This window comes from Saccopteryx bilineata, chromosome 7 (genome assembly GCF_036850765.1).
Source record: "Saccopteryx bilineata isolate mSacBil1 chromosome 7, mSacBil1_pri_phased_curated, whole genome shotgun sequence".
Classification (NCBI taxonomy): domain Eukaryota; kingdom Metazoa; phylum Chordata; class Mammalia; order Chiroptera; family Emballonuridae; genus Saccopteryx; species Saccopteryx bilineata.
Genome location: NC_089496.1, coordinates 59309333 through 59321189, shown reverse-complemented (window position 1 = coordinate 59321189; position 11857 = coordinate 59309333). Strand labels below are relative to the sequence as shown.

The following is an 11857-nucleotide window of genomic DNA, read 5'->3' as shown; positions in this document are numbered from 1 at the left end:
GTCACTACAAAAGCAGAAATGGGTGATTTGTTGACTTGCGTGCGGGGTCAAGCCATGGGGAGGGAAGCACTAAACCCAGTCGTGAAAAGTCCCAGGAAAAGGGATATATATGCCTTGAGTTTCCAGGGGCTTCACTAACTTTTCTTTTCTTTTTTTTTTTTTCTGTATTTTTCTGAAGCCAGAAACAGGGAGAGACAGTCAGACTCCCGCATGCGCCCAACCGGGATCCACCCGGCACGTCCACCAGGGGGCGACGCTCTGCCCATCCAGGGGGTCACTCTGCCGCGACCAGAGCCACTCTAGCGCCTGGGGCAGAGGCCAAGGAGCCATCCCCAGCGCCCGGGCCATCTTTGCTCCAATGGAGCCTCAGCTGCGGGAGGGGAAGAGAGAGACAGAGAGGAAGGAGGGGGGGTGGAGAAGCAGATGGGTGCTTCTCCTGTGTGCCCTGGCCAGGAATCGAACCCGGGACTTCTGCACGCCAGGCCAACGCTCTACCACTGAGCCAACCGGCCAGGGCCTCACTAACTTTTTTTTTTTTTTTTTTTTTTTTTTTGCATTTTTCTGAAGCTGGAAACAGGGAGAGACAGTCAGACAGACTCCCGCATGCGCCCGACCGGGATCCACCCGGCACGCCCGTCGCCATGTTGCGACCAGAGCCACTCTAGCGCCTGGGGCAGAGGCCACAGAGCCATCCCCAGCGCCCGGGCCATCTTTGCTCCAATGGAGCCTTGGCTGCGGGAGGGGAAGAGAGAGACAGAGAGGAAGGCGCGGCGGAGGGGTGGAGAAGCAAATGTGCGCTTCTCCTGTGTGCCCTGGCCGGGAATCGAACCCGGGTCCTCCGCACGCTAGGCCGACGCTCTACCGCTGAGCCAACCGGCCAGGGCTCACTAACTTTTCTTAAAATGCTTCCATTGATTTGAGAGAGAGAGAGAGAGAGAGAGAGAGAGAACCATCAAGTCAATTTTCCACTTAGTTGTTCTATTGATTGCTTCTCATCAGCGCCCTGACTGGGGGTCGCACCTGGGACCTTGGGGCACTGAGGAGGATGCTCTACCCACTGAACAACCCGGCCAGAGCTGGGATTTCACTTTTATGAACATGAGAATCTTTTGGAAAACATCCATGTTCAAACCTTCCCCTCCCCCCCCGCCCCGTGATTCCCAGCTTATGGGTGGTCTGCGCCTGGGCTTTGGATTCAGTATATTTGGAAGCCTGACCCTCTATGAAGAATAAAATAAAACTCATGCTTACCAAATATGCCTTTCCATCGCAACCTGTCTGGAGCATTTAAAAAAAAAAATACTGCCTCCAGTGTTGACTTCTCTAGAGATCGAGGTTTTGAACTGATCTGGGTGTGGCCGGTGCTCCGGGAGTGCCTTTGCCTCAGCAGGTGGTTCAAACCCAGCAGACAGATTTGGGATCCACCCCCAGGGCCTCTCCCAGCGTGTCTCAGGGGCTGGAGCAGGGCAAGAGTAACGACTCGCGGGTATTTTCATCTTCAGATGAGTCCACAGGAGGCCATTTGCAAACCCTGCGAGTTACTTGAATATCTGTTCTTGGGATTGATTCCACCAGGATAGAGAGAGAGAGTGTGTGTGTGTGTGTGGGTGGGGGGGTGATTAGGAGATTTTCAGAGGTAACTGGGAAGGGAACCTGACCACAGACAGAGGCCAAGTCCCCCAGGATCTTCTGACTTGTCCCCACACTGTCATTCATGGCCGTGTGCTTCTGACTGGTGTGCAGTCACTGTCCTGGCTCTGGTAGGTAGATACCAGCTGACCTTTGACATTAGACCGTGCTCTGCTTTTTTTTGTTCTGTTTTGTTTTTTGTTTTTGTATTTTTCTGAAGCTGGAAATGGGGAGAGACAGTCAGACAGACTCCCGCATGCGCCCGACCGGGATCCACCCGGCACGCCCACCAGGGGGCGATGCTCTGCTGCGACCAGAGCCACTCTAGCGCCTGGGGCAGGGGCCAAGGAGCCATCCCCAGCGCCCGGGCCATCTTTGCTCCAATGGAGCCTCGGCTGCGGGAGGGGAAGAGAGAGACAGAGAGGAAGGAGGGGGGGTGGAGAAGCAAATGGGCGCTTCTCCTATGTGCCCTGGCCAGGAATCGAACCCGGGTTCCCCGCACGCCAGGCCGATGCTCTACCGCTGAGCCAACCGGCCAGGGCCAGACCGTGCTCTGCTTTGATGACCCCCCTAAAATAAGGATGACGACACATCTTGGAGATGACCTATATAAAGTAGCTGGGATGCAGGAGAAAGTATTAGCGTTTCCCTCCCTCTCTCCTCCAGGGACTTCTTTTAATGTCGGGGCCCTTTCTGCCCTGGCGGACAAAAACCCTCTCCTTGTGTGCTCTCCGCGTGCCCGAGCCCTGCTTGGCCGTTCCCAGACGCGTCTTTAAGACCAGAGCGGCTCCGGGACTTAATGTCTCAGAATCTTTTTGAAGTCGCAGTCTCAGGCGATCTGAATCAGCGCTGGAGTTTCTGCTGAGGGGGGACGGCGAGGGCCCCCCACAGTGATGATGCTCACCTCCTGCCGAAGGAAACCCAGGCTGGCCGGTGAACAGCGTTTATTCAGACATCATGACTTCGCAGATTGCCAATGACATGATTTATTGAGAGTTGGGGAGAAAAGAAAAACAACAGTGTGACGGAATGATTCTCTGATATGATGACACCAGGTTTTGTGTAGGCATCCGGGAAACAGACATCAAAATTTATAGCCATGAGGCCCTGGCCAGTTGGCTCAGTGGTGGAGCGTCGGCCTGGCGTGCAGGAGTCCCGGGTTCAGTTCCCAGCCAGGGCACACAGGAGAAGCGCCCATCTGCTTCTCCACCCCTCCCCCTCTCCTTCCTCTCTGTCTCTCTCTTCCCCTCCCGCAGCCAAGGCTCCATTGGAGCAAAGATGGCCCGGGCGCTGAGGATGGCTCCTTGGCCTCTGCCCCAGGTGCTAGAATGGCTCCGATTGCAATGGAGCAATGGCCCAGATGGGCAGAGCATCGCCCCCTGGTGGGCATGCCGGGTGGATCCCGGTCGGGCACATGTGGGAGTCTGTCTGACTGCCTTCCCGTTTCCAGCTTCAGAAAAATACAAAAAAAAAATTTATAGCCATGATACTAATATATATATATATATATATATATATATATATATATATATATATATATATATATATGTAATTTGCTCATTCTCAAACCCATGCCTAAGAGCCAGTTGTAATGTGATCACAGGAGAACAGAGCTGTGTCCAGGGCTGCAGGACGTCATGTGGACGTGGTTTCTGCAGAGAAAACCTTCCTGAAGTGCCAGCCTGTTGAGAAGGTGGCAGCCAGTGGTCCATGGACGCTAAGGTGAATTTCCAACTTGTCCCTTTTAAGTCAAAACAGATGCTGCGTGGGACGTGGTCGGCACAGTCGAGTGTCCAACAGTGAGCAGGGGATGGAAGGAAGGTGGGTCTCGGGTCGACTCGGGGAGCCTCGGATTTTATGATTTGATTGCTCACCTTGGCGATGCTTATGTGCACGTAAGAGGCCAAACAGAAAGAAATTCATTCAGCAATTAGAGAGAAAAGCTAGACTCTTACGAGGCAAACCAAAAAACACACTCCAGGAGGGACACAGGCCACACCAGAAGTGACTGGGAACTCCCATGTGTGCCTTCCTCGCCTTCCTCCTGGGCTCTGCCCCCCATGGACACAGCCTAGAATGGGGGAAGCCTGGCTGCACCTGACCTCTGTTCTCTGTCCAGGTGCCGGACAGCAAGCCAGGGAGAAGGTGGGGTCAGGTTCCCGCCCTGGCCACTTGTTTGGGGATAACAGTGGTGGCTCGTGTTAGAAGGGGACAGTCAGACAAGCCAGGGGCGAGTGAGGGAGTCTTCCCCCATGATGGGCACACTCAGTGATGGCCACGCCCAGTGATGGCCAAGTCTGATCTGTCTGACATGAATATAACAAATTCAGTTTTCTTTTTTCCTTTTTCTTTTTTTTTTTATAGAAAAAGGTTATAGTTGTTTGTTTGTTTGTTTTCTGAAGCTGGAAACAGGGAGAGACAGTCAGACAGACTCCCGCATGCACCCGACCGGGATCCACCCGGCACGCCCACCAGGGGGTGATGCTCTGCCCACCAGGGGGTGATGCTCTGCCCCTCCGGGGCATCGCTTTGTTGCGACCAGAGCCACTCTAGCGCCTGGGGCAGAGGCCAAGGAGCCATCCCCAGCGCCCGGGCCATCTTTGCTCCAATGGAGCCTCACTGCGGGAGGGGAAGAGAGAGACAGAGAGGAAGGAGAGGGGGAGGGGTGGAGAGGCAGATGGGCGCCTCTCCTGTGTGCCCTGGCCGGAAATCGAACCCGGGACTTCTGCACACCAGGCCGACGCTCTACCACTGAGCCAACCGGCCAGGGCCCAGTTTTCTTTTAATGAGTGTGGACACGGTATGCCTTTCCTTGTCCCTTTGGGTTTAATCTGTCTGTCTTTATACTTAAAATTAGCTTCTTCCAGACAACATATAATTGACATTAGTTTCGATCCACTGCGATATTGCTTGTTATTGACACTTAATGTGATTATTGGTATAGTTGGAGTAATAGATAGCCTATTTGTTGCTAAATTCTATTTATTGCCTTGTTTTTTATTTCTGCTGGTTTTATTTATTTATTTATTTATTTATTTATTTATTTATTTTTGAGATCATTTTAGACTTAAAGAAGAGTTGGAAAAAAATAGTAGAAAGTCACAGAGTACCCCCCTCACCCAACCTCCTTTTATGTTAAAATCTTACATCAGCCTAGAACATTGATCATAACTAAGACATGAACATTATTAGTTAAAAACAAGTAACTGAAAGTACTATTTTGAGCCTCCAGGGCAGCGTATCATAAAATCCCTTTCCTCCCCTTTCCTGCTTTGTAACAACTTTCTTCCACCGTGGGAATCAGTCGCTCTCATTCCCTATAATGTATTTTGCTTGCTTGTATCGCACTAGCACACAGGTAACATAATTTCAGAGTTCCTACAGCCCCTCTGGGAAACAAGTCTGTGAACAAAGGCTCAAGGTTTGCTCATTCCTCTTTTCTGATGGCGTTCAGTCAGAACTGGAATTTTGAGCTTACTTTGTTTCTTCTCTTTTCTTCTTTGCCCCTCGGTATGTTTAAGTCCTTCCTTGATACTATAGTCTGACTCATTCACCACCATCTGGGTTCAACCTTTGCCACCCATGCTGGTTGATTTTAAGCCATTACACACCAATAAAGCTCACTTTCTGTGATCAAGGGTTCTGTGGACGATTTTGGCCAACGAAGAGTGTTAACTGCCACCATTTCGTGTCAACTTTTTCGTAGCAACTGGTCAAATCATCCCCAGGGCTCTTCCGAGCTACTCTTTTATACGACCCCTCTTCCAACGCATGACAACCCCTGGCCTGCTTTCTTTCTCTCTATATATACGTTTTCTATTTTTCAGTGTTACACAGATTGAATTATGCAGCAGGTCATCGTCGGGATCTTTCTCATTCCACTCAGAAAAATGCATGGAAGAGTCATCGTAGTTTTGGCATGCATGAATAGTTTGTTTCCTTCTGTTGCTGAAGAGCATTATATTTGCTGTAGGTATCACAGATTAAACATGCATTCATCATCCCAAGGACATGCGCATATAGCCTTTGGTATGAACATAAGTTTTCATGTCTCTTGAAGCAACACCCTGGAGTCAGACTCTGGGTCATAGAGTAGGTATATGATTCATTTCACACACACACACACACACACACACACACACACAAATGCATAATTCCCCCCCCCCCAGTCTAGAACAGGGACAGACAGGCTTTAGAACACTGGTTCTCAACCTTTCTAATGCCGTGACCCCGCAATACAGTTCCTCATGTTGCGGTGACCCCAAACCAAAAAATAATTTTGGTGGCTACTTCATAACTGTAATTTTGCTACAGTTATGATTCGGAATGTAAATACCTGATATGCATTATGTATTTTCCGATGGCTTTAGGCAACCCTGCCGGGGTTGTGACCCACAGGTTGAGAACCGCTGCTTTAGAAGTAAAGGAAACAAGGTCTAGTCATAACAACTGGTCTGGTCCTAGAAACCTTCTCTGTCCTTGGGCAGAGTTTCAGGGACAAGAAGGCACCACCTCGGGCCTCACAGGGTGACCGGTGGTCAGCTGGATACACATCCCTGTCTCCCCCCCTTCACCTGTGTCGGCAGAAGTGGGAAGAAAAACTCACGCCGAGGCGCTGGGAAGCGAGGTGGCCTGGGCACATCAGGGATGTTGAGGACTCTTTGAAAGACAGAGATGAGACAGAAGAAGATTCCGGCACAGCCTCCGGGAATGGGGATAGCGTTGCAGAGAACGGGGTGGGGGTGGGGGGCTCTGTCAGTCTGGGCTCCCAGATGGCAGCACCTGTGTCAGCTTGCTCCCCACCCCCCACCCCCACCAAACCTGGGCTTTCCTGGAAAATTCAGGAGGGGTCATTATCTCTGGTTCATTATCTTTCAGTGCAAGAGTCCCAGACAGGGCAGTCCGCTGGGCCCCTTCCCGCCCTGACCCTCTCTCCTCATGAGGGGGAAAGAGAGGCAGGAAGACTTGGGTGCCTCCGACTGCTGTCGGCTGAGAAACCAGGGACAGTCCTGATTTAAAACACAAGGGATGAACGCAGCCAACCATCCCATGAGAGGCTTTGCTCTCTTCCTTCTAAAAGCACGAAGGAAACTGCAAGGTGTGTCTGTCCCAAACGCTTTCATACGACTCGGTTCCTGCTTCTCTCTACATGTTTAGACTCTCTGAGCTTTGAACGGAGCCGCCCCTTCTCTGTGGATGGAGGTCGGCGTTCTCTTCTTGCCTCTGTATCTGCACCCCCCCCCCACTTCTCCATGGAGTGGGTCCATCCTGGGGAACCTTCATGCAAAAGGCCAAGGTCTCTCATCCAGCTATTGAAGAGGGAGGTGGGGACCCGTTTCCCTGGACGGAGCGAGCTCGCCACCTGCTGGCTGCATCAGGAGACGGTCGCACTCGGCCAGGCTGTGGCGTTCAGCCCTCGGGGATCTCTCAGGCCCTGTGCCCAGCAGGAGATGAGCATGCACGGCGTGTCCCTGGTCTTGGAGTTAGGTTTTGGCATTGTCCCCGGCGCCGGGCCTGCCGAGCTGGACGTTGCACGAAGGGTGTGTGATCTGACATCCCCGCGGGCAATGTTGCAGAGGGACCGATATAATGTCTGTAAGCTGGGTGGGTCAGGGAAGATGCAGAGATAGATTCTATTCTATTCCTTCTTTTCTAAAAGTGCATTTAGCTTGGCTCTGGTCTTAAAGCAAGCAGGAGAACAGCTCCCCTCCACCTGTCTGTCTGCCTCCGTCTTCCACAACCTCTCCCTCGCCGGGACTTCCCGACGCGCAGTGTGAACCTTCGGCCATTAGGTGGCGCCACAAAACCACCTTTTAGAGAGAAGCGACTTTGACCTTCCTCTCGGGAGGAGAAGGTCTCTTCCTCTTCCTGAAGGTCCCCAGATTGTTGCCCAAATCACTATTGAAAACCACAACTCCAGACACTGGCAATGGATGGCAACCGCTTTAAGAACCGCTGAAGGATTTTTTTTTTTCTTTTTTTTTTTAAATCAAAGACTTGGCTTCCCTGGATAGAAAAATTTGTCACATACAAATTCAAAGGCAGGTAATGATTTGTCCTTTCAGGACAAAGTGAACTTACCCCACCCTGGGCACCCTGGTAAAGGGAAAGGCAGTATTTATTTGGTGAATGTTTCCTAAGGCCAGGGATATGTGAGTGACATCTCTCCCTGGAGCCATTCTGGGCTTTAGTGTGGACCCCCTCCCTACTCACCTCTGTGGGTGTCATGAGTGCATCCATTGGAGGGAGGGGAAAGAAAAGAAAGAAAACAGAAATCTATAGAATACAAGGGTAAAGTGACCTCGCCCAGTATTCACTCCCAACCCTGTGTTTACCCCTGAGGTTGTACAGTGGACAGAGAGGGGCGTGAGGCTGGACAGTTTCATACATTCCACCCTTGGCCTGTCTTGGAGAAGGCCTGCTGGTTTTTCAATGCAGGAGGGAATAAAAGACCTGACCTCCTACTTGGCCTTCCCGGACCCCCACTCACGTGTAGGGGAGCAGTGGTGTCCTCTCGTCCCAGCTTGGAGAGAGGGCATGTCTCAGCTCAGCAGCTGACTGGTCCGTCGAGGGCTCGGAGCTGCTGGGGTTTCAGTGGAGTTTGTCCGAGGCGGGTGGTGAAGGTCGGACTACCTTCTGTCTCGCTGGGCCGCCGGTTTCCTGGTTCTCTGGGCACAGAAAGCACTGGGTTTCTCCGTGGAGAGTAAAACGGAACTGGTGCGATGTGGGTTTTTTTGTTGTTGTTGTTGTCATTGTTGTTGTTGTTGTTGTTTTTGTTCAAGCAAACTCTACGGCAAAGGATCTGAATTCTTTGAACTCAGAAAGCATCCTCCGACTTCTGCTGCTGCACCAGCTCTCCGGACACATGAACGAACATATGTGAGAGGACGGCCCAGAATGGGATGACAATTCAGAGACGTCTCTCTCTCTCTCTCTCTCTTGAAAGAGAGTTCACATTTTAAAGAACGGCAATGACTCATCCCGTTGACTTGGTTAGAAATCAAATGAAGTGGGGTTTTTTGTTTGTCTTTTGTTTTTGTGTTTTTTTTAAACGTGTGGGAGAAGGAGGCTGCATCTGTCGCTGGTAAAAAGCACCAGGAAAAATAGAATAGGAAGGATTCATGGAGCAGCATGGCGGGGCTGGAAGTTTAGGAACATCCAGGTATTATGTCTTTTCTTTCTTTCTTTTTTTTTTTTTTTTTTTTTTTTTTTTTTTTGTAAATTGTGTACTATGCAACCCAAACCATGAAGCATTTGAAGATAAACCCACAGCGTGGGGGGCGGGGGGAGCATCCAATTGCAGTGAACAGGTCCTGCAGTCTTATTTATTGCACGGTGATTAGAAGTTGGAGTGGGGGGAGGGCGGGGAGGAGGGACCTGCAAACATGAGGGAAATGTTTCTACACAGAGGAATGGTTTCCTCGTACACGAATTAAACCATCAGGATATTCTGATTCTCTGCATCCTGGTTACCGATTCATCGGTAACAAACCTCCCCCCCCCAAAAAGTAAATAGGATGCACCTTGAATAAGCATATCCACCTGTTTTGACCTATTGCACTCCTCTAAGGTTTGCATGACGAGATAGAACACCAGGACCCCATCCAAAGTTGGTGTTGGCTTTTCTCTCACCCAACTTTGCCCCCAAAGTTGGGCATATTCCCAGTTGCCATCTGATAAGCCCTTCTGTGAGAGAGAGATCTTCTCAGTTCCCATTGTTACTTTACACATATCTCTGCCCCGAAAGAAAAGGGTGTCCTTGGAAGGCAACGTCATCGTCCATGCAGTTTCCAGGTGCCTCCGGATGCGTCCCTATACAAAACACATCTGATGCAGAGTCAGCAAGTCTTTAAGTTAAGTAAATAAAGGATCAAGGGACGGAGCAAGGCAAGGGGGGCCAGAGTAAATGTACTACCATCTAAAGAATTTCCCAAGCCGGAAAACCGGCATTGTTTTTAATCTATTGATCTATTTATTTTTTTTTCATCCCCCACCCCTCCCCTTTGGCAACCGTCAGCTTGTTCTCTGTATTTGTGAGTCTGTTTCTGTTTCGTTTATTTATTTCTCTTTTTCCTAGATTTCACACGAAAGGGTTCCTTGAGTTCCACCTATGATATTTGTCTTCCTCTGACTTACTTTAAACCGGCATTAATTTTAGCATCACTGGTCCAATCACCAAATGCTGGCCGTGGTTCAGTGTGACCTTCAGCCCTGTTTACCTGTCTAAATTCCTACTTCTGCTGCAGAGTTCTGGTCACTCTAAGGTGCCCAATCATCTTCCTTTAGGGAAGGCAGTCCTTCTTTTGTAAGTTCTGTCCTCCCTCGAAAAGGGTCCTCTTACATGTCCTCCTTATCGATATTGGAAGACTCATCTGTCAATGTTCGTATTCGATGGATGCGGAGTCGATCCATTACACGTGATGTGACGTATTTGTATCTAAATGAGTACTTTTTTCTTACAATGATTATTAAAAATGAATGGGCGTGTAAGCATAATTACGATATAAAATATTTCAAGTGTTTTTATGTTGCATTTATCATAGTATAGTGTATTATTGTTGCAGTGAATGAAATGTTTCTTTCATTGACGATATTGTTTTCTTCCATTTATTTTTGTCCTCCTTTTCATTGTATAAAAAAAAAGTGGGTCACCTTAGGTCACCCTCATCTCTAAGCTGGGTCACCACGAACAGCCCTCCCGCTGAGCATCCAACCTCTGGTCTCCCATACCCTACCAGCCTTCTAGGGGTCTTTATAAACCATACATCCTGTTATTTTACTTTCTTCCTGAAGTTCTCTTCTCTGCTTCCCTTGGATCTCCGAATAAAGACTAAATGTTTTCTGTGGTTCCCCAAGGCCGTTTGTGGTCTTCCTCTGCTGACCATCCATCTCCATTTCATTAATTTCTCAGTGCACTTTGTACTCAAGCCACTGGGGGGGGGAGGGGAACCTTCTGGGTTCGTTTCCTAAGTTTGTGGTACCAATGGCCACAAGCAATGTGGCTTCAAACAACCTAGATTTATGATCTCCGTTCAGGAGGCCAGAACTCTGCTATCAAGGTGTCAGCAGGGTTGGTTGCTTCTGGAGGCTCTGAAGGGGAAGGTTTCTGTGCATGGTGGCTGCCAGCATCCCTTGGCTTATAGCCACAGCACTCCAATCTCTGCCTCCATCCTCACGCGCCTCCTTCCTTCTTTGGGGTCTCTCTAACTCCCTCCCCAGATAAGGATGTCTGTCACTGGACTTAGGGTCCACCTTACAACAGCAAGACCTCATCTTAACACAACTCATATTACCTGCAAAGTCCCTATTTCTAAATAAGGTCATGTTCTGAGTTTCCAGATGGATATAAATTTGGGAGATGCTATTCAAACAACTACACTTTCTTTCCACCTAACAGATTATGTTTGCTCGGCCTTCGGGTGACTGACACTAACAGCCCTCTCTCCAACGCCTTTTCACCTTCAGATTTTTGTCTCCTTTTTATTTTTTTATTTTTATTTTTGTATTTTTTTTTCTGAAGTTGGAAACGGGGAGGCAGTCAGACAGACTCCTGCACGCGCCCAACCGGGATCCACCTGGCACGCCCACCAGGGGGCAATGCTCTGCCCATCCGGGGCGTCGCTCTGTTGCGACCAGAGCCACTCTAGCGCCTGAGGCAGAGGCCATGGAGCCATCCCCAGTGCCCGGGCCATCTTTGCTCCAATGGAGCCTTGGCTACGGAAGGGGAAGAGAGAGACAGAGAGGAAGGAGAGGGGGAGGGGTGGAGAAGCAGATGGGCGCTTCTCCTGTGTGCCCTGGCCGGGAATCGAACCCGGGACTTCCGCACTCCAGGCTGACGCTCTACCACTGAGCCAACCGGCCAGGGCCCAGATTTTTGTCTCCTTTTCCTCCAGATTCTATTTGTTTTAGAGTGGATTTTCCTACTTTGATGATTTATTTTGTCAACTTCAGAGGGACACAAAAGGCCAAGATATATGGCCAAACAGTATTCTGGGTATATTTGTGAAAGTGTTTCCGGATGAAGTTAATACTTAAAATGATAGCCCAAGTAAAGCAGATTGCCCTTCGTAATGTGGGTGGGCCCCATCTAATCAGTTGAAGAACTCACTGGCACAAAAAAAGGCTGACCCTCTTTCTAGTAGGAGAGAACTCCTCTTGCTGGGTAGTCTACATTAAAGCGGGACATGTCTTTTTCCTGTCTTCAGACTTGAAGTTCTCACTATATTCT

At 49.7% G+C, this 11857-nt stretch overlaps 1 non-coding gene across 1 annotated transcript; it reads right to left on the bottom strand.

The window, feature by feature from the left end:
* Window positions 1-11419: 11419 nt before the first annotated feature.
* On the bottom strand, window positions 11420-11495 carry TRNAS-GGA (transfer RNA serine (anticodon GGA)). Its single transcript has one exon. It is a non-coding gene; the product is annotated as a tRNA-Ser (tRNA).
* Between the last annotated feature and the right edge of the window lie 362 nt (window positions 11496-11857).